This window comes from Crocuta crocuta, unplaced genomic scaffold, assembly GCF_008692635.1.
Source record: "Crocuta crocuta isolate KB4526 unplaced genomic scaffold, BGI_CrCroc_1.0 scaffold153, whole genome shotgun sequence".
Lineage (NCBI taxonomy): Eukaryota > Metazoa > Chordata > Mammalia > Carnivora > Hyaenidae > Crocuta > Crocuta crocuta.
In genome coordinates this window covers 3,347,637-3,374,403 of record NW_027529525.1, presented here as the reverse complement: position 1 = coordinate 3,374,403, position 26,767 = coordinate 3,347,637, and the positions used below count along the sequence as shown (strand labels likewise).

General features: G+C 35.8%; 1 protein-coding gene across 1 annotated transcript in view; it reads right to left on the bottom strand.

Annotated features, from left to right (window-relative positions):
• Nucleotides 1-26,767, bottom strand: part of BAZ2B (bromodomain adjacent to zinc finger domain 2B) — a 384,241-nt gene that overhangs the window by 203,794 nt on the left and 153,680 nt on the right. Inside the window, exon 5 of the mRNA XM_077761009.1 lies at nt 16,519-16,561. The gene's annotated coding sequence lies outside the window, so the exon portion shown is untranslated. The remainder of the gene's footprint in view (nt 1-16,518; nt 16,562-26,767) is intronic.

Here is a 26,767-nt window from a genome sequence, read left to right as displayed (position 1 = left end):
ATAGTATATATATACTATATATTATTTGTTATATAATAACATATATATGTATATATATACATATATAGTATATATATATAGTATATATTGTACACTATATATGTGTACACATATATAGTATATATTGTATACTATATATATGGTATACATATATATATGTATATATAGAGAGAGAAAATAACCACTTGAAAAGACACTCAAAATCATTAGCAATCTGTGAAATGCAAATCAAAACCACTTCACACCCACTAGGATAGTTGTAATAATAAATAACATAAATACATACATAAATAAATAGATGACAGAAAGATAGATAGATAGATGATAGATAGATAAAAATAACAAGTACTGACAAGGAAATGAAGACATTGGAAATCTCATACATTGCTGGGAGGAAAGCAAAATGGTTTAGCCTCTGGGGAAAACGGTTTGGTAGTTTTTCTAACAGTTAAAACAAAGAATTAACATCTAGCCCAGCGATTCCATTCCTAGATATATACTTAAAAGAACTGTAAAGAGGTACTCAAGTACAAGTACATGCATGTTCACAGCGGCATGACTCACAGTAGTCAAAAAGTGATAACGACTCAAATGTCCATCAATGGATGGACAGAAAAACAAACTGTGGTTTATACATATAATGAAATATTATTCAGATACAAATAATCAAAAACTGATACCTACTACAAGGTAAATGAACCTCCAAAGTGAATGAGGCCAGAAACTAAAGGCTTCATATATGTATTATTCCATCTTAACATCTTCAAAATAGGTAAATTCATTCATAGACAGGCTACAACATTGTGAATGCACTAAATTGTTCACTTTTTTAAAATGTATTTTTATTTTTTATTTTTGAGAGAGAGAGAGAGACAGAGCATGGAGCAGAGAAGGGGCAGAGAAAGCAGGAGACACAGAATCTGAAGCAGGCTCCAGGCTCTGAGCTGCAGCAGCCAAGATCATGTCCTGATCCAACATCAGAGGCTTAACCAACTGAACCACCTAGATACCCCTAAATTGTTCACTTTTAGTTGCTTAATCTTGTCATATGAATTTCACCTCAATAAAAAGAAAAGTTTTTTAAAGCACTTGATCAAGTTCTTTTCCAAGGAGAAAAGAGAAAAGTACACTAACTTATTAAGAACATTTTAAAAACGCCAAAGTTTTTTTTTTTTTTTACAAATAGTTTATTGTCAAATTAGTTTCCACATAACACTCAGTGCTCATCCCCACAAGTGCCCTCCTCCATGCCCATCCCCCCTCCCCCCCACATCCATCAGTCCTCAGTTTTTGTCAGCATTCAAGAGTCTCTCATGGTTTGCCTCTCTCCCTTTCCCCCACCATTTCCGCCCTTCTTCTCCCCCTTGTTCCTCCGTCAAGTTCCTCCTAATCCTCCTATACGTGCAAACATGTGATATTTGTCCTTCTCTGCCTGACTTATTTCGCTCAGCATAACACCCTCAAGGTCCATCCATGTTGCTACACATGGCCAGATTTCATTGTTTCTCATTGCCATGTAGTATTCCATGGTATAGATAAACCACATCTTCTTGATCCATTCATCTGCTGATGGACACTTAGGCTCTTTCCATGTTTTGGCTATTGTGGAGAGTGCTGCTATGAACATTGGGGTACACGTGCTCCTATGCCTCAGCATTTCTGTATCCCTTGGGTAAATTCCTAGCAGTGCTATTGCTGGGTCATAGGGGAGTTCTATTGTTAGTTTCCTGAGGAACCTCCACACTGTTTTCCAGAGGGGCTGTACCAGTTTACATTCCCACCAACAGTGTAGGAGGGTGCCAAAAACGCCAAAGTTCTTTAGTATGAGGAAAAAGAAAATTTGTGATTGCTTACTACAGATATTCTCCCTCAATTTTTTTTTCTTCTCTTACTCTCTCCCTAACTCTCTCTCATTCTCTCTCTCACACACACATATATATGTGCATGTATTTATTATTTTTCTGTGTATTTATTATTTTTCTCTCTCTTTCTTATAATTCAGATTATACCTTGTGTCTTGGTCCTACAATAATTTCTCTCTTGTTTTCTATTCCTCTTGTCTATTTTTTATTAATGGTCTCAATGTTATCCTCTAATCCTTCTAAGCAAGCTTTGCATTTGGTATTTTAATTTCTAAGAGCTTTCTGGGTTTTGCCCATTCATTTTTTTTTATAGCAAACTCTTTTGACATGGACACTGTCTTCTCTTAGCTTCTCTAAAAATATTCATTATAATAATTATTTAAGTTTTCTTACTCTTGTAGAGTCTCTGTTTCCTCTAATTTTTTCCCTACTTAACTTTTTTAGGTCTCTGTCATTTCTTTTTTTTTTTTTTTAAATATTTTTATTTTTTTCTAGGAGAGAGAGAGAAAGACAGTGTGAGCAGGGGAGGGTCAGAGAGAGAGGGAGATACAGACTCTGAAATAGGCTCCAGGCTCTGAGCTGGCAGTCAGCACAGAGCCCGACGCGGGGCTCGAACCCACAAACCGCGAGATCATGACCTAAGCTAAAGTCGGACGCTTAACCGACTAAGCCACCCAGGCACCCCAGGTCTCTGTCATTTCTAATACAGGTATTCCTCAAATATCTGATGACCCTTGTGTAGCCAATCACAAAATGGTACATTAAACCCTTAAGCAGAAACTGTGTCACCCTGTATGAGGCTTGTCTTCCATGGATTTCACTACAGGATGACTCAGCCATTTCATTTAAGAATCCCTTTGATGTTTTTTATCTTTAAATTTTTTTAAGTGCCAACTTAGCAAAGGTGATTAGGAGATCACAATATTTAGTATATAATAAGCCTTACTCAGACTCCATTTTTCTACATTACCCTTGCCCACAAAGGTGTTTCATTTAGCTAAGTGCAAGACCTTCAGTTTTACCCACTCCAGAGGATAAATGATAGATAAGGTCCAAACTTCTAGAGAGTAAAGTAGGTACCCAACTGTGTTAATTACAGGAGACCTGAGGAATATAACTTGTTAAATGGACTTTTTAAGTCTAATGAATGTTTAATAAACATTTTACATTTTCATAGTCTTTGTATTTAAAGATTCACTTGTACCTATAACTGTACTCCACCACTACTGCTGCCCCTTCCAGAGATACCTAGACTCGATCATTTCTGAATGTTCAAGGTTTCCAAAGGTATAAACTGCATTCTTTCCCAGCTTTCCTCATTGTCAGCTGATTATTCAGTTCTCTTGCTCTGCTAAATTAGTTACTACTCATCTGTCCACTCTCCAGCTCCCAGAATTTTGTTGGTATTCATCCCTCTATTTCCTTGCTTATGTTTTCCTAAAATGCATTTTTCTATCAAATTAGTAGGCCTTCAGCAATTAGCCCAACTAAGTATATACATTCAAGCTACCTATTGTCATCTTTTCTCAGTCTCATGAAGTTTTTTCTATATTAAAAATCATCCTCGGGGCACCAAGGTGGTTCAGTCGGTTAAGCGTCTGACTTCAGCTCAGGTCACGATCTCATGGTTTGTGGGTTTAAGCCCCCGTGTCAGGCTCTGTGCTGACAGCTCAGAGCCTGGAGCCTGCTTCAGATTCTGTATCTCCCTCTCTCTCTGACCTTCCCCTGCTCACACTGTCTCTCTCTCTCTTTCTCTCAGAAATAACTAAAACTTTTTTAAAAAATCATCCTTAACAGGAAGATGCTGGTTTCAAGGGGGATTACACTATTGCAATTAACTTTAAAGGTCATTTTTTATTAGATAAAGGCTGAAATACCCTTTCTTGAAATTCTGCTGTATTTTTCTTCTTACTTTTCTTTTTATATTCACTCTGTACACCACCACACTGTTTGTTTTGATTGAGCACTTAACTGCTAAGGAGGAAATAACACCCCCTCCTTCAGTTCCTTCAATTCTCTCAGTATACTAACATTCTAAATTACACTGTGCTGGTTTCATTTCTCTTCATATCCCAGTATGCAGGTACTCTGCATTTATTTTTAAGTTTGTACTTTCTCTTTAGGCATCTCCCTAGTATCATACTATTCAATTTTCTAAGAATCCTTCCTCTGATTCTTAACCAACAGACTTAAAAAGTGCATAGTTTTCACTATAGACATGTTGCTTATTCCTGGTGTACTGGCGTTAATCTCATATTGCTTTGGCCTGTTTATTTCTCAGAGTGCCTGCTTAATATTATGGTGAGAAACCTTATACATCTAGCTGGTATCTTGAGTGGAGGAAAGATCTAAGCTCTCAGTTGAGGACCATCAGAAGATGCTATTACCAGATCAAAAAAAAAGTAAGGTCCCTTTTTACAATCACACCTCCCCCCTTAAAACAAACAAAAAAAAACCTCCCAAAGTTTGCTATGAATATGAAGCCTTCCTTTAAAATTTTTAACATTTCATCTTCTTCCCACCTTATATACACTTACAAAACTGGAGGATAAAGGGTGAGAGAGAATGGAACAGGAAGAGCGCAGCAGTAACAATGAGCATCATAATGCTTTTCATGCTCTGCTATGAAAAGAAATTCAACATTCTCATATATACTGAGTCAGGTACCACTTACTTATTTTGCTATATAGCTGGAAATCATAAGCTCTTTCTAAAGATTTTTGCAGCATAAGCATCCATTTTCAAAAAGTGATACCTATCCCCTACTATGCCTCAAAAAGCAAGATGGGAAATCTTTGTAGAATGAAAATTTTTGAAGAGGCCTTTCCCACATCCAGGGATCACACTACCCTTTCCATGTTCAAAAAAACACAGTGCATATACCTATATCATGGCATCTATCACATCCATAATGACTGGTTCTTCACGCAATTTTGTATTCCTAAAGAAGGGAATACAATCAGTATGTTTCCCACCTATATACATTTACTAAATAATTCAAAAGTCACAATGTAATGTTTATTGAGTCAAAGAAGAATGCACATCCATGATTATTTTCAAGATAATGGAAACTTCTTAACTATGATAGCAGTGATATATAATTTAAGAACAAAAAAACAGAACACATCCAAAAATATAAATGCATATAAATCATAAAGAATTTATAGTATTCTTTTAATGCCACCAATGTACTATACACGGCTTCCTCCTTAAAAGCCTCTAATGGGAGAAAAGTTGAATATGGAACATTTTCAAATTAAACATGAGATGAAGGAAAATAAAATCTACCACCAACCAAAAAAACTTCCAGTGGCTTCTTTTCACATTGGAAAGAAGTTCTAACTAGTTTTGATGACATCTGCTTTCCTCTTCTTCATCGTTTGCAAAGGTCTTGTCTCATTATCACTGTGATTCCTGTTTCCTCAGATCCTTACATAGCTGGCTCCTTCTGGTGATGCATTTCTCAGTACAAGTGTTGCCTCCTCACAGAGGCCTTCCCCAACTTTTATATGTATATTGCCCTCAATTCTACCCTGCCCTCTATATGTGCTATCATATTTTCCTTACCTTTCACCCTCCTTAGGAGATCTTATCAGTTATTAAAAATATTATTTAATGTTTATTCATTTTTGATAGAAAGCATGTGTGCTAGTGAGCACAAGTCAGGGAGGGGCACAGAGGGGGCGTGGTTGGGGGACAGAGGATCCAAAGTGGGCTCTGGGCTGACAACAGACAGTCTAGCCTGATGAGAGGCACAAACTCCCAAATCGTGAGATCATGTCCTAAGCCAAAGTCTGATGCTTAACCCATTGATCCACCCAGCCACCCCCAAAATCTTTTATGTATTTATTTACTTCTGCTCTCTCTTTTTTTTTTGCAAGTGCTAGTCTTTTTTTTTTTAATGTTTTATTTATTTCTAGGAGAGAGAGAGAGAGAGACAGCGTGAGCAGGGGAGGGTCAGAGAGAGAGGGAGTCACAGGCTCTGAAACAGGCTCCAGGCTCTGAGCTGGCAGTCAGCACAGAGCCCGACGCGGGGCTCAAACCCACGAACCCACGAGATCATGACCTAAGCGAAAGTCAGACGCTTAACCGACTAAGCCACCCAGGCGCCCCTACTTCTGCTCTCTTATTGAAAACTAAACTTAATAAAAGTAAACAGAAGGAAATTTGTCTTATTGACCATAGTATCTACAATAGCTAGATGGGGGAAGCATATAAGTCAGTGTCCCATATAAGTTAAATAAATGAATAAATGAGTGACTATGAAGCATATAATATACTCACTGACTGGATGAATGGCTCATGATGCTTTCATAGGGAATATTTTCTCAGGTAGTATGTTATAGTAGAAACATCACTGTCTTTAGAGAAGTATGAATTTGAATCCCAGTTATACCAAGTACTAATTATGTCAACTTGGAACAGTTACTTAATATCAGTAAGACTAAAATAAGATACCTGGAAACTGTCTGGGACACAATTAGACTTTGTTAATGCTTCCTTAGTGGACAGGAGCTGAAAATGGAAGAAATCATAGGAACAGATCAAATATATGTTTGTTGCAATGATCATGGGTTCACCTATTTACTGAGAAGCAATAGGTCACAATCAGAGCTAAAAAAATAATATAGCCATGACTAAATTCGAAACAAGTAAAATCATATCTCTCAAACATAGTCAGCATTTTTTATCAACTATTGAAATAACAATGAATAATTTCAGGCCACAGAAATCTCAAGCTTGTAAATTTCTCAATATTTCTTAAATTTATAAGAAATGTAGTAGTCAAAGTATTAGATCAAGACAATCCTAGATTATGATACTTGTTCTACCTCTTGATCACTGTACAATTTTAGGTGAATTGTTCAACCTCTGTAAGCCTCAATTAATATTGGGTTGTTGAAAATTCAAACTTTATTTCTCTTGGCTTTTGAGGTAAAGGGGAAAACTTCAGCACAGGCCATGATCTTGAGGTTTGTGAGTTCGAGCCCTACATCAGGCTCTGTGCTGACAGCTCAGAGCCTGGGTCTTGCTTCAGATTCTGTGTCCCTCTCTCTCTACCTCACTTGGGCTTGCGCTCTATTTCTCTCTGTCTCTCAAAGATAATGAGAGCATTAAAAAAAAAGTCACTAGAGGGGTTCAAACCAAATCTAAGCAGACACAAGAAGGAACCAACAGACTTGAAGACAGGTCAATTTTGATTATCTAGTCTGAAGAACAGAAAGATAACAGTATGGGGAAGTGAAACAGATGTATTACGGATATCTCAAAAGGAGAAGAGAAAAGGGGCAGAACAAATACATGAAGACATAATATTGAAAACTTCCCAAATATGGGGGGAAAACATGAATCTACACATCTAACAAGCTCAATGCACTCCAAATAGGATAAACACAAAGAGAATCATACTAAGACACATATTAAAGTTGTTGAAAGACAAAGATAAGATAGAATCTTGACAGCAGCAAGACAGAAACAAGTTGTCATTTATAAGGAACCCCCAGTAAAATTAACAGCCAATATGTCATCAGAAAGTACAGAAGCCAGAGGCAGGGAGATGACATATGTGAAGTGCTTTAAAAGAAAAAAAGTCAACCAAGGATTCTATATCTAGCAAAACTGTACTTTAGAAATGAAGGAAAAATTAAAACATTCCCAAATAAATGAAATAAAGGAGATAAATATTAATAGCACCATGGCAAAAAGAGAAACAGTGTAGTATAGTAAAGACACAGGCTCCATGTCAAACTGCCTTGACTTTAACTCTGAACTTCGCTGCCTAATAACAATGTAACCCTGAGCAAATTGTTTAACCTCTCTATAGCTCAGTTTCCCAACTATTAAAAGAGGATAATGACAATACCTCCCTCATAAAGTTAGGAGGATGAAACAAGTTAAAACAATAAACTAATAAAAGGTTGCCTGGTACATAATTAAGCACTCAGATGTTGACTATATCATCATCATCATCATCATTTTTATAGATGTTCTAGAAATATTCATTTTTATTCCTTTCAACTACCCATATTTCTGTAAAACAAATACTGAATATTGACAAAGCATGATACAATAGTAAATTTTTTTTGTAGAATCATGCATTAGGTAAATGACAAAATTATTGGCACACCTGGGTGGCTCAAGTCAGTTAAGTGCCTGACTCTTGATTTCAGCGCAGATCATGATCTGTCAGTAATGAGATGGAGCCCTGTGTCGGGCTCCACATTGAGCATGGGTCCTTCTTAAGATTTTCTTTCTCTCTCTCTCTCTGCTACTCTCTACCACTGGCATTCTCTCTCTCTAAAACAATTTTTTTAAATCACAAAATTATATTTTATGTCTAATAAATGGTGGTGAACTAAATATTTTATCACCTCCTTTATCAGAGGCCAACTAAAAATAAGTGATTGGTTAAAGCACTTTTTTTCAAGCCTCTGACAAAGATGGTTATACAGATATGCTTTGAACTTAAGAAAACAGCCCAACACTACTATCTAACAATAATTTCTTAATATTAGGGGCACCTGAGTGGCTTAGTCGGTTAAGCGTCCGACTTTCGCTTAGGTCATGATCTCGCTGTTTGTGGGTTCGAGACCCACGTCGGGCTCTGTGCTGACTGCCAGTTCAGAGCCTGGAGCCTGTTTCAGTCTGTGACTCCCTCTCTCTCTGACCCTCCCCTGCTCACGCTGTCTCTCTATCTCTCTCTCTTAGAAATAAATAAAACATTAAAAAAAATAATTTCTTAATATTAAATATTAAATCAGTATACACATTTGTTATAATATTTTTAAACTATTTGCTTGAAATTGGACTCAAATATGATCTATACATTAGAATGGGCTGATATGTCTTTCAAAACTCTGTTAATCTGTAATTGCTCCCACCACATTGCTAAACCATTAATGTTTTTAGTTTAAGAAAACAGGTCTTTTGTCTTTTAGAGTTTTCCAGTGTGAACTTTTCTAATTTTATCTCCCTGATAGCATTTAACATGTCCCTCTACCCTTACTATTTCTTGTAAATTAGGCTTGACCATATTCAATATTTTTTCTTTTGTTTTAAATTGGATGGACAGCTTCATGGTGGTGGTATGTATTTTTGTTAGCTAATACATGTCTTTCTTACATAAAACAGGAATGATAAATTAAGTTGGTAGGAAGACTGAATGACTTACTACACATCAAATTCTAGTTGTCAGGACAGAGCCTGACGTGGGGCTCAAACCCACGAACCGTGAGATCATGACCTGAGCCAAAGTCGGACGCTTAACCAACTGAGCCATCCAGGCGCCCCCACATCAATTTCTTAAATTAGTACCTGGCACACAGCAAATACTACATAAACATTGGCTCTTATTATCACACTGCCTGTAGAGAATCAATAGGATTTGATATTAGACTGGATAAGAATTTTTGAAGAAGTGGGTAAGGATAACTAATATTTCTGGCTTGTATGGCTAAGTGGATGTTCATGTCACTGACCAATACAGGGAATACATAAAAAGGAAAAAATGTTTCAGGGAAATTGGAAGATAATGTGTTCAAGTTTAGACATGTTAAATTTAGTGCCCATGGGATAGCAAGGTCTCATTGCCACATACAAAACTGGAAACAGGGTTTCTAAATTTTAAAAGAGAAGTCTGTGGGCAGAAAATAAAGATAAAATGTTAAGAGGAAAGGGAGCTTAGTGAAGGTCAGAGTTGTCATAAAAGACTAGAAGGCCACTCTTGGAATGGATTGACAATGGATAAAGAGAGGTAACAACACTTCAAGTAAAGGAAATGATGTACGGAAAAAGACACATGGACAAAATCATCACTATATATTCTGGTTATAAGAATGTTCTGAATAGAAAACCATCTGTGTGTTGGAAAATTCCATAGAAAGGACAAGGCTAACTTTGAATGGCTCTGAACTTTAGGCATACGTAATTCAATTTAAGTAGAAAATGGGAAGATATTTAAGAAGTTAGTAAGATAACTAAACTCTATGTTGTGACAGCATCATGCAAAAATCTACTGTAACAGAATTAGAAAAGTAGGAAATATACTTATTATATTACTCTAGAGGATTTAAAATGTATGCCAGTTTTAATTCCATCAAAGCTAGAGAATACTGCGTAGGTACTATGGCTCAAGGAAGTACCCCAAAAGTGGAAAATGGCATCTTTAGTTTCTTTCCATATTCCTTTCCATTCCATTCTCTTGTGTCTCCTCTTCCTTGGGAAACAAATGTTCTCAACTACATTTTTGCAATGAAGCATCATTTTGTTCCCTGAGGATACTGGTTACGTCTCCACATTCAGTTCTAACCTGCCATGTAATCTTTCATTCTCCCCCTACTACCCTAAAAATCCTTTATCAAATCAAAGTAATTCATGCAACATGGTAAGTGATCAAAATCCTAGGGCATATTTANTAAATGGGCTGAATGCTCCAATCAAAAGACATAGGGTAGCAGAATGGATTTAATAAAAAAAAAAAAATCCATCTATATGCTGTCTACAGGGCATATTTAATTTAAAAAGAATTTACTAACTTGTATGACTTTCAAATTGTCATCCTGCATATTCTCTGTATGTTTTCTATGTATTTATCCATTCTAGTTCAACCTGACATGATCACACTAAGAGACACACTAGCACAGGAAAGTTTACTGAAAAATTTCTGCTGTACCACTATTGGATGCAAAGCCTAGCAGACTAAGAGAACTGCAAGAATGAATAAAAATCTATGCCTTTACTAGATGGTAAGGACTTCATAATCTAACAGGTGAAATAGCTAAGCACACAACTCATAAGACAGGTATGAGCTTTATAAGAATATTTCTGAAACTTACCTTATGAATAGACCATTACAAAGAGAGAAGAAAATGCCTTCTGAACACATGGGTAGATTGAAATTAACTAAATCTTATATTACCGAAATACACAGAAAAGTAAAACTATGAGTAAGGATAAACTCTTCTTGCTACTAGATCTAATTCAACACAGTACCAAAACAAACTTACAAAGTATGCACATAAGAGCTATAAAACAGATTTCAAACTGTTATCATATGATGTTTTTTCTAAAATAAAATCAGTGTACCCAACATGATGGAATATGGTACTGACTGCTACTCCCCATTATTTTCTAGTTATATTTGAATTTGGCATGCCTAAATTATAATCTAGTGTTCCTTGAATGATTTAATATTCCCACCATTTCTTTCTACTCAAACTACTTTGCTTTAATTTAGTTCCCTCTGATGTCATCTGGCCTTCACTTGGTACAAATGAACCACTTGTACATGTCAAATATATTTTTGTTCTTTTCTCATTAGACTGACATAACTGAACACAATCACAGTCGTGAAAGTACTGGTAGTAATTGGTTATAAAATAGGCATCCCAGGTGATAAATATATATATGCTTGTGTTAATTTGTTTTATATTAACATTTGTAAATTACTGTAGCAAACTCTCTCTCTCCACAGAGAATATATCTACATACTCAGGTCCAAGGTACTGTTGAATCAGTATTAGGAGACAACTAACAATCACTGTTATACTTCATTTTATCTTATCTGTGATAGGTATCTGACATTTTAAATTTGCTATCTACCACCAACATTTCTTTTTTTAAAAAATTTTTTATGTTTACTTTTGAGAGAGAGAGTGAGAGACAGAGAGATACAGAGTATAAATGGGGGAGGAGCAGAGAGAGAGGGAGACACAGAAATCTGAAGCAGGCTCAGCACAGAGCCCGACACAGGGCTCGAACCCACAAACTGTGAGATCATTACCTGACCCAAAATCAGATGCTTCACTGACTGAGCCACCATTACCACCAACATTTCTAGCAGTGTATACACTGTAAAATTGTGTAAATATTCCTTCTAAATTTCAATTTTTAAATAAAATATTTCTATTAGTAGATATTAGTCTCCATAAAATTTAATATTTATAATAAAATTACCTAGGGGAAATAAAGGAATATTAATAAAAAACAGAAAAGCCCATTTTAAGTATTTTATTTTTTATTTTTATTTATTTTTTTAAATGTTTCATTTATTTCTAGGAGACAGAGAGCGAGAGACAGCGTGAGCAGGGGAGGGTCAGAGAGAGAGGGAGTCACAGACTGAAACAGGCTCCAGGCTCTGAGCTGGCAGTCAGCACAGAGCCCGACGCGGGGCTCGAACCCACGAACCGTGAGATCATGACCTAAGCGAAAGTTGGATGCTTAACCAACTAAGCCACCCAGGCGCCCCCCATTTTAAGTATTTTAAAAGTTGCTTTGTAACAGATTAAAATATGCAGAAGAATGTTAAATAGAGCGACTGTAGTACTGAAAATACATGTTAACAAAACTGCATGTAAGTGAAATTGCATGAATATTCTCAAAGATGGAGAATTTGGAAAGATACATGAAGAAAAAGTCTATGAGCTATTTTATCATACTTCCTATAAATGCTATTTATAGATATTTTTAATCAAGTAAGGTAATCACTAAACAGAATACTAAAAAATTATAGTGGAATAAAGCAAAATCAGGTTTAGGCCAAGATCTCACACTATGTGACTCTGGTAAAGTCACTTTAGAGGTGATGACTCTGATGAGAGGTCAGAAGAATTTAAGATGTATGAGCCTCTGTGCTATGCTTTATAAGCATTATGTTACTTAATATTCACAACAGTCCTAGAGATATAAATATTATCTCTGCTTTAGAGAGGAAAAAAATGGATCTTAGAGGGTGTAATTGACTCAAGATCACAACAGCTGTATCAAAGCACAAACTTAAACAAAGGTTTTTCTGACCTCAGTTCATGTTCTTTACCATTTTGTGTATTATCTCCTTTCAAACTCTGTGGGCCTTGGTTTTCTCATCTGCTATCTAAGGGGAAATTAGCACAACCTGAACCATTCTAAAGTTTATTCTGGCCTTCTAAGATGTTGGTATCCTAGTGAGGTCTGACTCTTTCCCTAAATAAAAGCAAATCATATCAAAAGATCTAATCAGCCTCCACCCAGGAATTTATATATCAATTAAGTTATCATAAATATATATATAACATAGAAAGTAGAAATTCATTTATTAAAACTTATAGACAAGGGCTGCCTGGGTGGCTCAGTAAGTTAAACCTCTGACTCTTGATTTCAGTTCAGGTCATGATCTCATAGTTCATGAGTTTGAGCCCTGCATCAGGCTCTGTGCTGACAGTATACATCCTGCTTGGGACTCTCTGCCTCCCTCTCTCTGCCCCTCCCTGCTTGCTCTGTATCTCTCTCTCAAAGTAAATTAACATTAAAAAATTTTTTAACTTATAGATAAAAAGAACCACAATATTGGGGTACCTGAGTGGCTCAGTCAGTTGAACATCTGACTCTTGCTTTCAGCTCAGGTCATGATATCATGGTTTCATAGGATCAAGCCCCACGTCAGGCTCTGCATTGGCAGCCCAGAGCCTGCTCAGGATTCTCTTTCTCTCTCTCTCTCTCTCTGCCCCTCCCCTGCTTGCACTCTCTCTGGTCTCTCTCAAAATAAATAAACTTGGAAAAAAAAAAAAAAAAGAAAAGAGGGCTCACAATATGTGACTAAGATAAATTCAGATGTTTGGGGGTATATTCCTGATGTTTATAGCTGATTTTATGCACCCTGTATGTAAGTGTCAAGGAAATAAAGTTAATGAACACTATATTTAAATCTTGCATAGCAATCCTTTTAAATTTAACACATTTTACAGGTGAAGACGCTGAGGCACAAAGAGGCTGACTTGCTGAATGTCACATGCCTAGTATACAGTTGCATCAGTACTTGAACTCTCTCTAGTTCTAAAATCTACATTCCCTCCCATCGACCCTGCTTCCTAGGGCTCAATTTTGGATATTCATGCACTAATATACTTTTTTCTATTTTAATATAGGAAAACTAAAGATATTAATTAACTTATCTCTTTCTGGGGTATTTTTGATTACCAGCAAACATTTGCTGAATACTCATTTAGGAGCACAGCTGGAATATATGTATTGAAATATGTAAAATATAAGAGAATATATGTCATCAGTAACATAGGAATAATAAAAATTAAGCTTACCAAACTACTAGGGGAGAGAATCACTTTCAATTAGGATGATTAGGGAAAGCCTCGAAGACATGATTACATGTGGACAGACATGATTAGAAGAGAGGTTTGAAATCGTCAGAAAAAATTAAAAGCCTGAAAGAAAAAGAATATTCTAGGGAAGGGCACCTGGCTGGCTCAGTAGGTACAACATGCAACTCTTGATCTTGGGGCTGTCAGTTTAAGCCTCATGCTGGGTGTAGAGATTACTTAAAAATAAAATCTTAAAAAAAAGAATTTTAGGGAAAGGGAAATATGGAGCCAAAATGAATATTCAATGTGGAGTATACAGTCCACATTGGGTAGAATGTAGGATTCTTCTTCTTAAATAATAGGATATTTGGCTGAGAAATATGTTAGAGCCAAGTTGAGGAAGGAGTTTAAATACCAAATTAGAGTATCTAGATTTGATCTTGTAGGAAATGGGAAGTCACTAATCATCTTCAAGCAGAGTAAAGAAAGAGGGCAATGCTTTAATATGATTAAACTGAAGATGTACTGGCTTCAAGGGAGTTGATGATGGCCAGGAAGATGGGAGATTAGTTAGATTTGGACATTTCTGTGATTCAAAACATGGGAAAAATAGAAATTCTCCTACGTTCTGAAAATTTCTGGGGAAAAAGTATAAAAGATGTATATTACATAACATATAAAAACTCATTACAGTTTCATCTCTGAAACAATCTATAATATACCTCTCTCTAACCACAATATTCTATTCTTTTAGCTATTACTTTATCATCTGATTTCATCAGCTTATCTACTTCTGACTAGTCTCTTAACCTCTCCATTTTCTCTGAACGTATCAGCCCTTCCCTGGCCTCACTTTTATTTCTACCTCAGGGTCAATACTTGAACTACTCGGTCCGACAGTCCCCTAAACCTGGAATCAGTGTTGAAATCCACCCTCTTTTCTTGACTCAAGGGGCTGGAGAAGGCCTCATAGTCCTGATATTATTACAAAGCAAGGGTTTCTCTTATCAGTCACTTAAGAATATCTCAAATGAATACTTCTTAGTCTTTAACTTATTTAACATCTGATAATATTGGATAGTACCTCTTTTCCTGAAATTCTTGAATTTAAAACAGCTGCAATTACATATTCTTCTAATACTGCCTTAAAAATGTACAGTGAAAGTCAGCATTTTCAAATTAAAAAGCTTTTTCATCTGATGCTAATGTTAACCTCCTTGATTGTAAAGTAATAGATCTAAACAGAAGGTTACTACAGAAATATGTTAATATCCTTTTGTAAACCATTCAGTTAGGATAATAAAGTTCTGATTAAGAAAAAACAAACAAGCAAAGAACTACAAATCAGAGATAGCTAACTTGATCCCCTAGGAAAATGAATGAATATGCCATAAACATCTGAACATCTGTATACTCAATAATGATGATAAAGCCTTTAAAAATACAATAAAAGTTCTCTCTGGCCTCTGTAAAATGTTAAGCTTCAAAAATAAACCAGTTTTCAAAATAAATGCTAAGCATAAATACAAAGATTACACATGAATTTACATTTCTGATAATTATTGCTTGTATAATTAGTGAACAATTAGAACAGGATTAAAGAAGCAGATTGAATAAATGAGCTATTCTAAATTTATTTCTCTGCCATTTAAAAGAATTTTTCAAAAATACTATAAAATCTCATTACTATAATTCAGATTTTACTATTTAGAATTTTGTAATAATGTGGATCAAGGCCTTGGGTAACAATTTTTCATTAAGAAACATATTTCCTCATATCTGGTAGAAATTACACTTTAAAATTAAAGAGGAAAAGTATCAGTTACTTATGATAACTATCTCTTTTCAACAACTCTCCATATTTGGAAGACTCCTATAAATCATTTAAATATCAATGAAAAATGTAAGCAAGCCTAAGAATCCTTTCAAGGCTGTTTTCACAGTCTTGTCATTACAGTCGCAAGTAATGTTATTTTTGTAAATTTTTTCCTGATGTGGAGTCACCATAAATGTTCTGCCATTTTTTAGTAAAAAAAAAACAAAAACAAAAAAACTTTACAAAGATGATGGTCAGATTATGATTCACACTGAAATATATTAATATAATTAGGCACATAATGTCAGTTGTAAATTAAAACTAATTTTCTTTTTAAATGCTTTTAAATCATTTAAAGCAATATTTTCTAAGTATTTAAATAACTATGAGATGTGATTCATTGAAAATATAAACATTCAATTGGCTGTTGAAAGAAAGAATAATAATTTAAAATTATAGGGGCGCCTGGGTGGCTCAGTCGGTTGAGCGTCTGACTTCGGCTCAGGTCATGATCTCACAGTTTGTGGGTTCCAGCCCCGCATCAAGTTCTGTGCAGGACAGCTGAGAGCCTGGAGCCTGCTTCAGATTTTGTGTCTCCCTCTCTCTCTGTCCCTCCCCCACTCATGCTTGGCCTCTCTCTGTCTCAAAAATAAATAAACTATAAAAAACTTAAAAAAATAATTTAAAATTATAAATATTTTTCCAACTCAAGTCTCATTCTGGAGAAAACAAAACATCCTTAAAAGCTTAATTATCATTTTGGTCTTACTGTGATCAATGTGGTCAATCTTGTGACATCACTGTTGAGAAATCTGCAATAGGAAAACAGAAATAGCATTCAGCTGAATCATATTTGAGTAAGTAATTTCAGAAACGAAAATGTTAAGAATTTTTGTCTTCCATGATACCATAAATCATATTTAAAATAATCTAAAGTTGTCAGGGAAAGCACAATTGGCATGACACAAATAACGCATGAAGCACTTGCTGTTTTTTTATAGGTCATTTTTTATTATAGCATGGTAGATTATGTTCTGTTTATAATCAGCAAAACCTCAGGGTTAACATAATGTAACATCTTAGTAAATAAACTATAGGACATTTGAGTTAGTTTTATTTGTTTTCAAATATTTACTAAGAAGAGAATCATGGTGTGTTCAATACACTACAAACAAAAGACTGGTACTGTTTATAGATAACTTTTTCTCTATAATCAGATTAGCAGTTCATTTTATGGCTACCATGTGATCAACTTATTATTAGTTAATAGGAGAAAGAGCTTTATGCTCATCCTTGTAAAGAGTGACAAAACTAGTAAAGCCTGAAAATATCACTGGGAAGGAACCACACACTATAAATCCCAAGGAAGTTATAAGTGAAACTATTTCCTAAACTATAGATAACTTAGAGTTCTTATCTCTATAAAATCAAAGTTTTCAGAACTTTCTCAGTTAACAAGACATGGTTTCAGGTAAGCTGTTAAATGTTTCATGTTAAAAAACAACACAATGTTATGGTGTCCTAATATTCATTACTGTTATATCATTAGATCCTCGTAACAATTTTTTCAAAGTAGCGGGAAAGAGATATTTCTGGTTACACACTCATGGAAAATAGATGGTAGACAGCATACATGACTTGTCCAAGCACTCAGAACTGAGTTTTCCTTGTTTCTTTTATTATCTCACGCCTTCCATCCATTCCATTCTGCCAACAAACACATTACCCTGTGTATCCAAAGACCTGTCTTCAAGGAGCTACTTCCTAGCATTATGCTTTCAACCTAAATCAATATAAAAAGCAATCTTATGGAGCTCCTGGCTGGCTCAGTCAGTAGAGCAAGTGACTCTTAACCTCAGGTTCCTGAGTTCAAGTCCCACTTTAGACAAACAAACAAATAAACAAACACAAACCAGTCTTGTGATGACAATGTATTAATACAAGAAGTCTTACGAAAGAAGAAATTATACTTTCTATAAAACTCTGTAATTCAAAAAGGATTTATGTTTTTTTTAATAGTTACATTCACACACTATTTGTGATTGAATAAAAGATAAATGTTCCATTTTATTTTTTATTTTTAGGAAAAAACATGGTAATTAATACTATATCTATAAAAAAAACTAGTAGGGGCAAATGGGTGGCTCAGTCTCTTGAGCATCTGACTTCAGCTCAGGTCATGATATCACGATTTGTGGGTTCCAGCCCTGTGTCAGGCTCTGAGCTGACAGCTCAGAGATAGAGCCTACTCTGAGTTCTGTGTCTCCCCTCTCTTTCTGCCCCTCCCCGACTTATACTCTATCTCTCTCTCAAAAATAAATAAACACTTAAAAAAAGTGTCTTTAAAAAACAAAGAACTAGTAAAGGCATGGAAGCAATTTTCACATATGACTTACTTGGTACTTGCAAATACATAAGAAAAAAAATACATGAAATTAAAATGACACTAGATAAAGTCAGACAAATGTTAAAACTTCTCATAAAAACCCTAAGTGGCTTTTACAAGGAAAGGTAGTTCTTTAAAATCATCTTGAAACCAGCAAATGTATTTAAAATATACATATAAAAAGTGATATTAAATTTTATGAAAACGTAAGTCAACTAATATGTTGGTTATGTGCTATTTCTCCACAAGTCACCATTTCAGTAAATATGCAGAGAAAATCACAACCAAATTTACCCTCAGAAAACACCTGCCAGTGTAAACTGTGGGATAAGTCAAAATATACAATTATATAAATATTTTTCCAGTAATTAGCATATACCTATCTTTATTTTCCTCTTCTGCCCCAAAATACAGTCTTTATATAATTGATTTTAACATAGTCAAGTCTTAACCTTCACCTGACAGCATCACAGAAGTCTCAACATACACAAACTAAGCATATCTATCCCTACCCAGCTTAGTGAAAAGATACAAAGGAATGAATGAATACAATACCTTCTTTTTCTCACTCACTCAATCTGAACATAGAAATATATGCTTTTTAACTCTAAAATTCATTGAAGCTAAATTAAATATTTAATCATTCATTTATCAATTGGTTTAATGTTTTTGCTGTGTTCTATGCTCTTTTCAAGGTGTGGTTATACAATAAAAAATTATTTCTAAAATTTACATAAGAAAAATAATTTCACATAGGGAACCTGGATGGCTCAGTTGGTATAGCATCTGACTCTTGATTTCAGCTCAGGTCATGATCTCAGGGTTGTGAGACTGAGCCCCACATCTTCCTTCTTCCTCTGCCCCTCCCCTGTGTGTGCATGCATGTACTCTCTCTCAAAAAAAATAATAGAGACAGACAGAGAGAGAGAGAGAGAGAGAGAAAGAAAAAAGAAAAAGAAGAAAAGAAAAATAATCTCACAAATCATATGCTACTTGTGGCCATTTCAGTGTTGGCAGTATTAGACTGTAGACATGGAAAGCTTACTTCTATCATTCTCTTTCTAAAGATTCACAACTACACATCTTTTGGCATGTATTTTTAAGGTTTAACAAAAACTTAAAAAAAAAAATCTAAACATGTTTCTACCATCATCTTATCATTTCAAACCCTGACCATTATTTTTTCTTAATTCGGGAAATTATTGAGTAAATAAAAAATAACAGGCTTTGATAATAATGTCTTTTTTTAGAAGGTAAGGACAAAATACTTGTAATATTAGGAAACTGATAAAAATGATTAAAAAAACTACTACCAATGGAATACTTTATCCAGTGCTGTGCAATGGAACTTTCTGCAATGATGGAAATGTTCAGTATCTGTGCTGTCCAATACCTAGCCCACAGCCAACTGCGGCCATTAAGCACTTGTAATATGGTTACTGTGACTAAGCAACAGACTTTTAAATTTTAATTAACTTTAATTCTATTTAATTTTGATTTAAATAATCACTGGCACATAGTGGCTACCATATTAGAACACCATACCAAGACTGAACTGTAAATGATTCTTCTAAATATCTGGAAATGATTTTCTCTATTTTTTAGAAATGGAAAAAAAAAAAACCCAAAACCTCAACTGTGCTGTGTAGTTAATGTTCATTTCAGAAAAACTGCTCTAAATTTGTAGGGGAACTATTTTAGCTTTGAATAACTTTCAAGTTTATGTTTGGTGGGAGGAAAAAAAAGATTTGTTTTATCATCCTTAATGTATCATAGGGCTTATAAGGGGGAAACAGTCTTAGGTTTTGGAGAAATGTGTTCTAAACATTTTCAGATTGCATTTATATTGCCTGCTATTTAAAAGTTTCAATTTGCTTTACTTTGTTCAGTTGGGTAGAGCATGTACAATTATGACTAAAACTTCACCAAAAGATAGGGGAAAAAAGAAATGTATTTTATTAACAGCTTTGATAGCCCTGATCCTTACAAACCTCTTTTGCTATCAAGTTTATCCCCTTATTGTTTTAAGAAAAAAAGATGAGCAAACCTTAATAGCAAGACAAAAGTTTTAACTAAGCATGTAGGGGTGCCTGAATGGCTCAGTTAGTTAAGTATAACCAACTCTTGATTTTGGTTCAGGTCACAATCTCAGGGCTCGTGAGTTTGAGCCCTGCATCGGGGTATGAGCTGACAGTATGGAACCTGCTTGGGATCCTCTCTCTTTCTCTCACCCTTCCCCAACTCTCTCACTCTCTCAAAAAATAAACTTTAAGAAAGTTTCAACTAAGCAGGTAATATAATATATATGAAAAAAGCCTGCTATCTCAGTCTAAAGTGAGTATAGAAATAGAAGACATTACTACCCAAAGCAATCTACACATTCAATGCAATCCCAATTAAAATTGCAACAGCATTCTTTTCAAAACTACAACAAACTATCCTAAAATTTGTATGGAACCACAAAAGACCCCAAATAGCCAAAGTAATATTGAAGAAGAAAACCAAAACAGGAGGTATCACCATCCCAGACTTTAGCCTCTACTACAAAGCTGTCATCATCAAGACAGTATAGTATTGGCACAAAAACAGATACATAGACCAATGGAATAGAATTGAGAACTCAGAATTAGACCCACAAATGTATGACCAACTAAACTTTGACAAAGTGGGAAAGAGTATCCAATAGAAAAAAGACAGCCTCTTTAACAGATGGTGCTAGGATAACTGGACAACAACAAGTAGAAGAATGAAACTAGATCATTTTCTCACACCATACACCAAAATAAACTTAAAATGGATAAAGGACCTGAACGTGCGTGAGACAGGAAAGCATCAAAACCCTAGAGGAGAAAGCAGGAAACAACCTCCTTGATGTCAACCGCAGCAATTTCTTACTTGACACATCCCCAAAGGCAAGGGAATCAAGAGCAAAAATGAACTACTGAGACCTCATCAAGATTAAAAGCTTCCGCATAGCAAAGGAATCAATAAAACTAATAGGCGACTGACGGAATGGGAAAAGATAGTTGCAAATGATATATCAGATAAAGGGCTAGTATCCAAAATCTTTAAGGAACTCATCAAACTCCACACCCGAAAAATAATCCAGTGAAGAAATGGGCAGAAAACATAACAGACACTTCTCCAAAGAGGACATCCAGATGGCCAACAGACACATGAAATGATGCTCAGTGTCCCTCATCATCAGGGAAATAGAAATCAAAACCACACTGAGATACCACCTCACACCGGTCAGAGTGGCTAAAATGAACAAATCAGGAGACTCTAGATCCTGGCGAGGATGTGGAGAAATGGGCACCCTCCTACCCTGTTGGTGGGAATGTAAGCTGGTGCAACCCCTATGGAAAACAGTATGGAGGTTCCTCAAAAAATTAACAATAGAACTCCCCTATGACCCAGCAGTAGCACTGCTAGGAATTTACCCAAGGGATACAGGAGTGCTGATGTATAGGGGCACATGGACCCCAATGTTCATAGCAGCACTCTCAACAATAGCCAAAACATGGAAAGAACCTAAGTGACCATCAACTGGTGAATGGGTCAAGAAGATGTGGTATATTTATACAATGGAATACAAATGGCAATGAGAAAGAATGAAATCTGGCCATTTGTAGTAACATGGATGGAACTTGAGGGTGTTATGCTGAGTGAAATAAGTCAGGCAGAGGACATATACCATATGTTTGCACGTATAGGTGGGTTAGGAGGAACTTAACAGAGGACCATGAGGGAGAAGAAGGGAAAAATAGTGTGGGAGAGGGAAGAGGCAAACCATGAGAGACTCTTGAATGCTGAGAACAAACTGAGGGCTGATGGGGGTGGGAGAGAAGGGAAGGAGGGTCATGGGCATAGAGGAGGGCACTTGTTGGGATGAGCACTGGGTGTTATATGGAAACCAACTTGACAAGAAACTATTTTTAAAAAAAGAAAAAGACATAGAAGACATTAGGGGCACCAGGGTGGCTCAGTCAATTAAGCATTTGACTCTTTGTTTTGGCTCAGGTCATGATCTCACAGTCCATGGGTTCAAGCCCCTCATCAGCTCTGTGCTGACAGTTTTGGACTCACAGTCCATGGGTTCAAGCCCCTCATCGGGCTCTGTGCTGACGGTTTTGAGCCTACTTGGAATTCTCTTTCTCCCCTTTTCTCTGCCCACGCTGTCTGTCTCTCTCAAAATAAATAAATAAATAAATAAATAAAAAAGTTTAAAAAAAAGAAATAGAAGACTATAACATTAATTTAAGCTTTGTGAAACAGCTTTCTCAAGTTGGACTGGCACTGATCAACTTAGATACTGAACTTTTTACTTTACATACAAATCAAATGATAAAAATAATTTCCTGATCTGTACAAACTCTGGTACCCAGGCTAAAAGTTGTTTTCCTGATTTCATGGGGGAAGACATCCAAGGCTGAAAAAGAAAGGAAAACAAGCAGCGTGAATAAATTTGGATTCCAACTCCAAGCAGTATTTTTGGTACATCATACTCAACAAATGCCTCCTGTCCTCAGTTTCAACGGCGTCTAAGCAGGGTATGCAGTAAAATACCTGATGTTCTTCTTTCCTTGCTGTTCACAGAGAATATGAAGGCAACAGTTATACTTATTCTTGAAACTGCACATTAATCCATGCAAAACCACACTGAAATTAATAAAAATGATGGAACCTATCCTTAAAACTGACAACTGACTGACTCCCTAAAATAAATCATACAACTTCCAGAACTGAAAGAGTCCTACAGATTCACCAATTGAAAGTCATCAGTTTTTATTTTGATTGTTTATAATTTTTTTAGTGTTTATTTTTGGGAGAGAGAGGGACAGAGCATGAATGAGGGAGGTGCAGAGAGAGGGCAGACAGAAATCAAAGCAGTCTCCAGGTTCTGAGCTGTCAGCACAGAGCCTGACACAGGGCTCAAACTCATGAACCACGAGATCATGACCTAATCCAAAGTCAGATGCTTAACCAGCTGAGCCACCCAGGTGTCCCAACTGTTTATAAATTTTTGACCAATATAAGCAAGATGATTAATGCCTAGGTTCTATATGCTGGCACTATTTGGCTTTGAAGACCTCATCAGGCTTTCTGTAGGCTAAGTAGACCTCTAATTCAATATCTGCTGCTGGTTAATTCAATACCTGCTGTTAGAAAAAATCAGAAGCCCCTTATCTATACCAGAAGAACTCATAAAGTTAGAAAGTGATGAATCTATAGCCTCTCAACAGAAGGCTAGGAATAAGCAAATAACAGTTTTGCAGTTTAAAACCTTTCACTTTGTCATATCCTACCTACAACAAAGTGAGATTTCCCTTAAGACAGCCTCCTTAAGTGTTCAACAAAACCAAAGGCATAAATAAAAAAGCATATATAATCTTTTAAAGTTTTAATAAATGAATTACCAGGATTCTAACTTTTTGTTACCCTCTCCAAATTACTATTCTCTTCAATTAAACAATTCATTGTCAGTACTACTACTTCCGGTAAAACCAAATAAAACAAAGGTCATTTAAAAAGCACTTCTTGCACGGTCAATGATTTCACATTTCTTATAAAACAAATTTACATTTCCATAAATTACTAAAATTATCAGTTATTTCACCTTCCTTACTGCAAAAAAATGAATTACTTTATTTCAACTACTTGTCCTTATTGTTATGTATGACTGAAATTTCTCTAGAAAAGTTCTAATTCCCAAAGGCTACCTCACAAAATTCTTTTTACTTCATTTTTAACTTTAATTATTATTATTTTTTTACAAATAGTTTATTGTCAATTTGGCTTCCCAGTGCTCATCCCTACAAGTGGCCCCCTCCGTGCCCATCCCCCCTACATCCATCAGTCCTCAGTTTTTGCCAGCATTCAAGAGTCTCTCATGGTTTGCCTATCCCCCTTTCCCCCACCATTTCCCCCCTTCTTCTCCCCCATGGTAGTCCGTTAAGTTCCTCCTAATCCTCCTATACGTGCAAACATATGATATTTGTCCTTCTCTGCCTGACTTATTTCGCTCAGCATAACACCCTCAAGGTCCATCCATGTTGCTACACAAGGCCAGATTTCAATCTTTCTCATGCCATTTGTATTCCATTGTATAGATGAACCACATCTTCTTGATCCATTTGTCCATTGATGGACACTTAGGCTCTTTCCATGTTTTGGCTGTTGTTGAGGTTGCTGCAATGAACATTGGGGTACATGTGCTCCTATGCATCAGCATTTCTATATACCTTGGGTAAATTCCTAGCAGTGCTATTGCTGGGTCATAGGGGAGTTCTATTGTTATATTTCTGAGGAATCTCCACACTGTTTTCCAGAGGGGCTGTACCAATTTACATTCCCACCAACAGTGTAGGAGGGTGCCCGTTTCTCCACATCCTCGCCAGCAACTCACGTTCTCTGATTTGCTCATTTTAGCCACTCTGACTGGCGTACTTCACAAAATTTTTAAACAACATAAGCCCGATTACATGAAGTTTACATGAAGTTTCATTCGAGCTCAGATGGTAACTTTGTAATGCTGCTGATAATAAAAACCATGTGAACAAAGCACAACCGGCTATTAGACTTGGTGAATCTTTAAAAAATCTATGTATATATAAGCTGCATGGTTTCCCCAACTTTACCACCCCACTCTTTCAACACTAATTAACACTTCTCAAAATCTTTACTCATTGGTTAATAGGTTTCTGCTTTAGAGCCATAAATGGTCATCCATCAGAGGAAGAAAGTAGCACTGCTAACTGGTATTGAAACATTCTTGAGGTTAATATATACACAATATCCAAAAATGAACTAATCACTTGGGGGAAGTAACATAATGAAGAGCTTCATTTGAGAAAAAATTATATGCTGTTTTGGCTGTACTTGTATATCTCTAACTTCTTTAGGAAATTCAACTCAAATTGTAGCAACACAAAGAGGTAAAGCCTTTAGTAATCACTATTAATTAACTAAGTTAAAACACATTATCTGAATATAATTACAGGGCAATTTTACTTTTTATCAAAATCAGAGTCCATCTTAGTCCTATTAACAAATGCCAATTGAAAATTTGCCACTTACCAGATTGCCTTTAAAAAAAGGAAAACGGGTACCTGGGTGGCTCAGTCAGTTAAACTTCAAACTTCAGCTCAGGTCATGATCTCATGTTTCTGGAGTTTGAGCCCCGTGTCAGGCTCTGTGCTGACAGCTCAGAGCCTGGAGTCTGCTTCGGATTCTGTGTATCCCTCTCTGCCCCTCCCTAGCTCGTATTCTGTCTCTCTCTCTCAAAAATAAACATTAAATAATAAAATAAAAATAATAAAAACAAGTAAATAAATAAAACAAAACAGAAACACCTCACTAGAACAAGCCAATAATTAAGACAAACATGTAAGTTCACAGTTTTTTTTAAAGAGTTTTATGTTCCATAGCTAAAAGACTGAAATGAAACTATTCTAATCCAATCCTTTAAATATCCAATTCAGACTATGGCTATGAAGACTGATGAGGCAGTTAAGCAATGTTAACAAGTGGAAAAAAAAATTAGATTGGGACACCCAGGTGGCTGAGTTGGTTAAGCCTCTGACTCACTTTCAGCTCAAGTCCTAGTCTCATGGTTTGTGATTTAGAGCCCCCGCCAGGCTTTGCACTGACTGTGTGAGGCTGCCTGGGATCCTTTCTCCACCCTTCATTCTCTGCCCTCCCCCCATACTCTGTCTCTCTCTCTCTCAAAATAAATAAAGAAAAATTTTAAAAATCAGTTAGATCCAAGAACTAAACTTGCCATCACTAATAACAAAAATTGGGTTTCAGATAGTATATATTTTGTCTTGTTAAAAGAACTTGGCCATGAACGTTAAGAAATTTTAAATAATTATTACTGCTATTTTTTCTTAGAAACCTGGAATGATTTTATCATTAACAAGAAATCTGGTCTATGCTTTTAACAATAAATTACATAACCTTCATCTTAATTCAGAATTTTGGCATATATTCATTATATACCTTGGGCAATCTCACAACTTTAGTTTGCCATACCATAATTACCTACTTTACACCAAGGTTGTGAAGTATAGTTAATTATGCTTATAAAATTTTTAGACATACACAGATGAAAGAGTGGTGCAGTCATTGATATAACTAACTTCATGTACTTAATGAAAAAAATGCAACTTACAAATATTTAACAGCAACAATCTGGATGAATCTTAAAAGACACTATGCTAAATGAAATAAGCCAGTGCTATAGACTAAATGGTGTGTCCATCCCCTGCCCCCTAATTTGTATGTTGAAAACTAAATTTCTTTTTTACATTTTTTAAAATTTATTTTTGAGAGACAGAGTGAGACAGAGCGGAAGCAGGAGAGGGGCAGAGCGAGAAGGAGATACAGAATCTGAAGCAGGCTCCAGGCTCTGAGCAAGCGTTCAGCACAGAGCCAGACACGGGGCTTGNTAGAGCCCTCCTGAATGGAATTAGTGCCCTTCTAAAAGAGACCCCAGAAAAAAATAAATAAATAAAAATAAATAAATAAAAGAGACCCCAGACTACTTCCTTGTTCCTTCCACCATGTGAAATTATAGAAAAAGACAGCCATCTATGAACCAGGAAGCAGGCCCTAACTACACACTGAG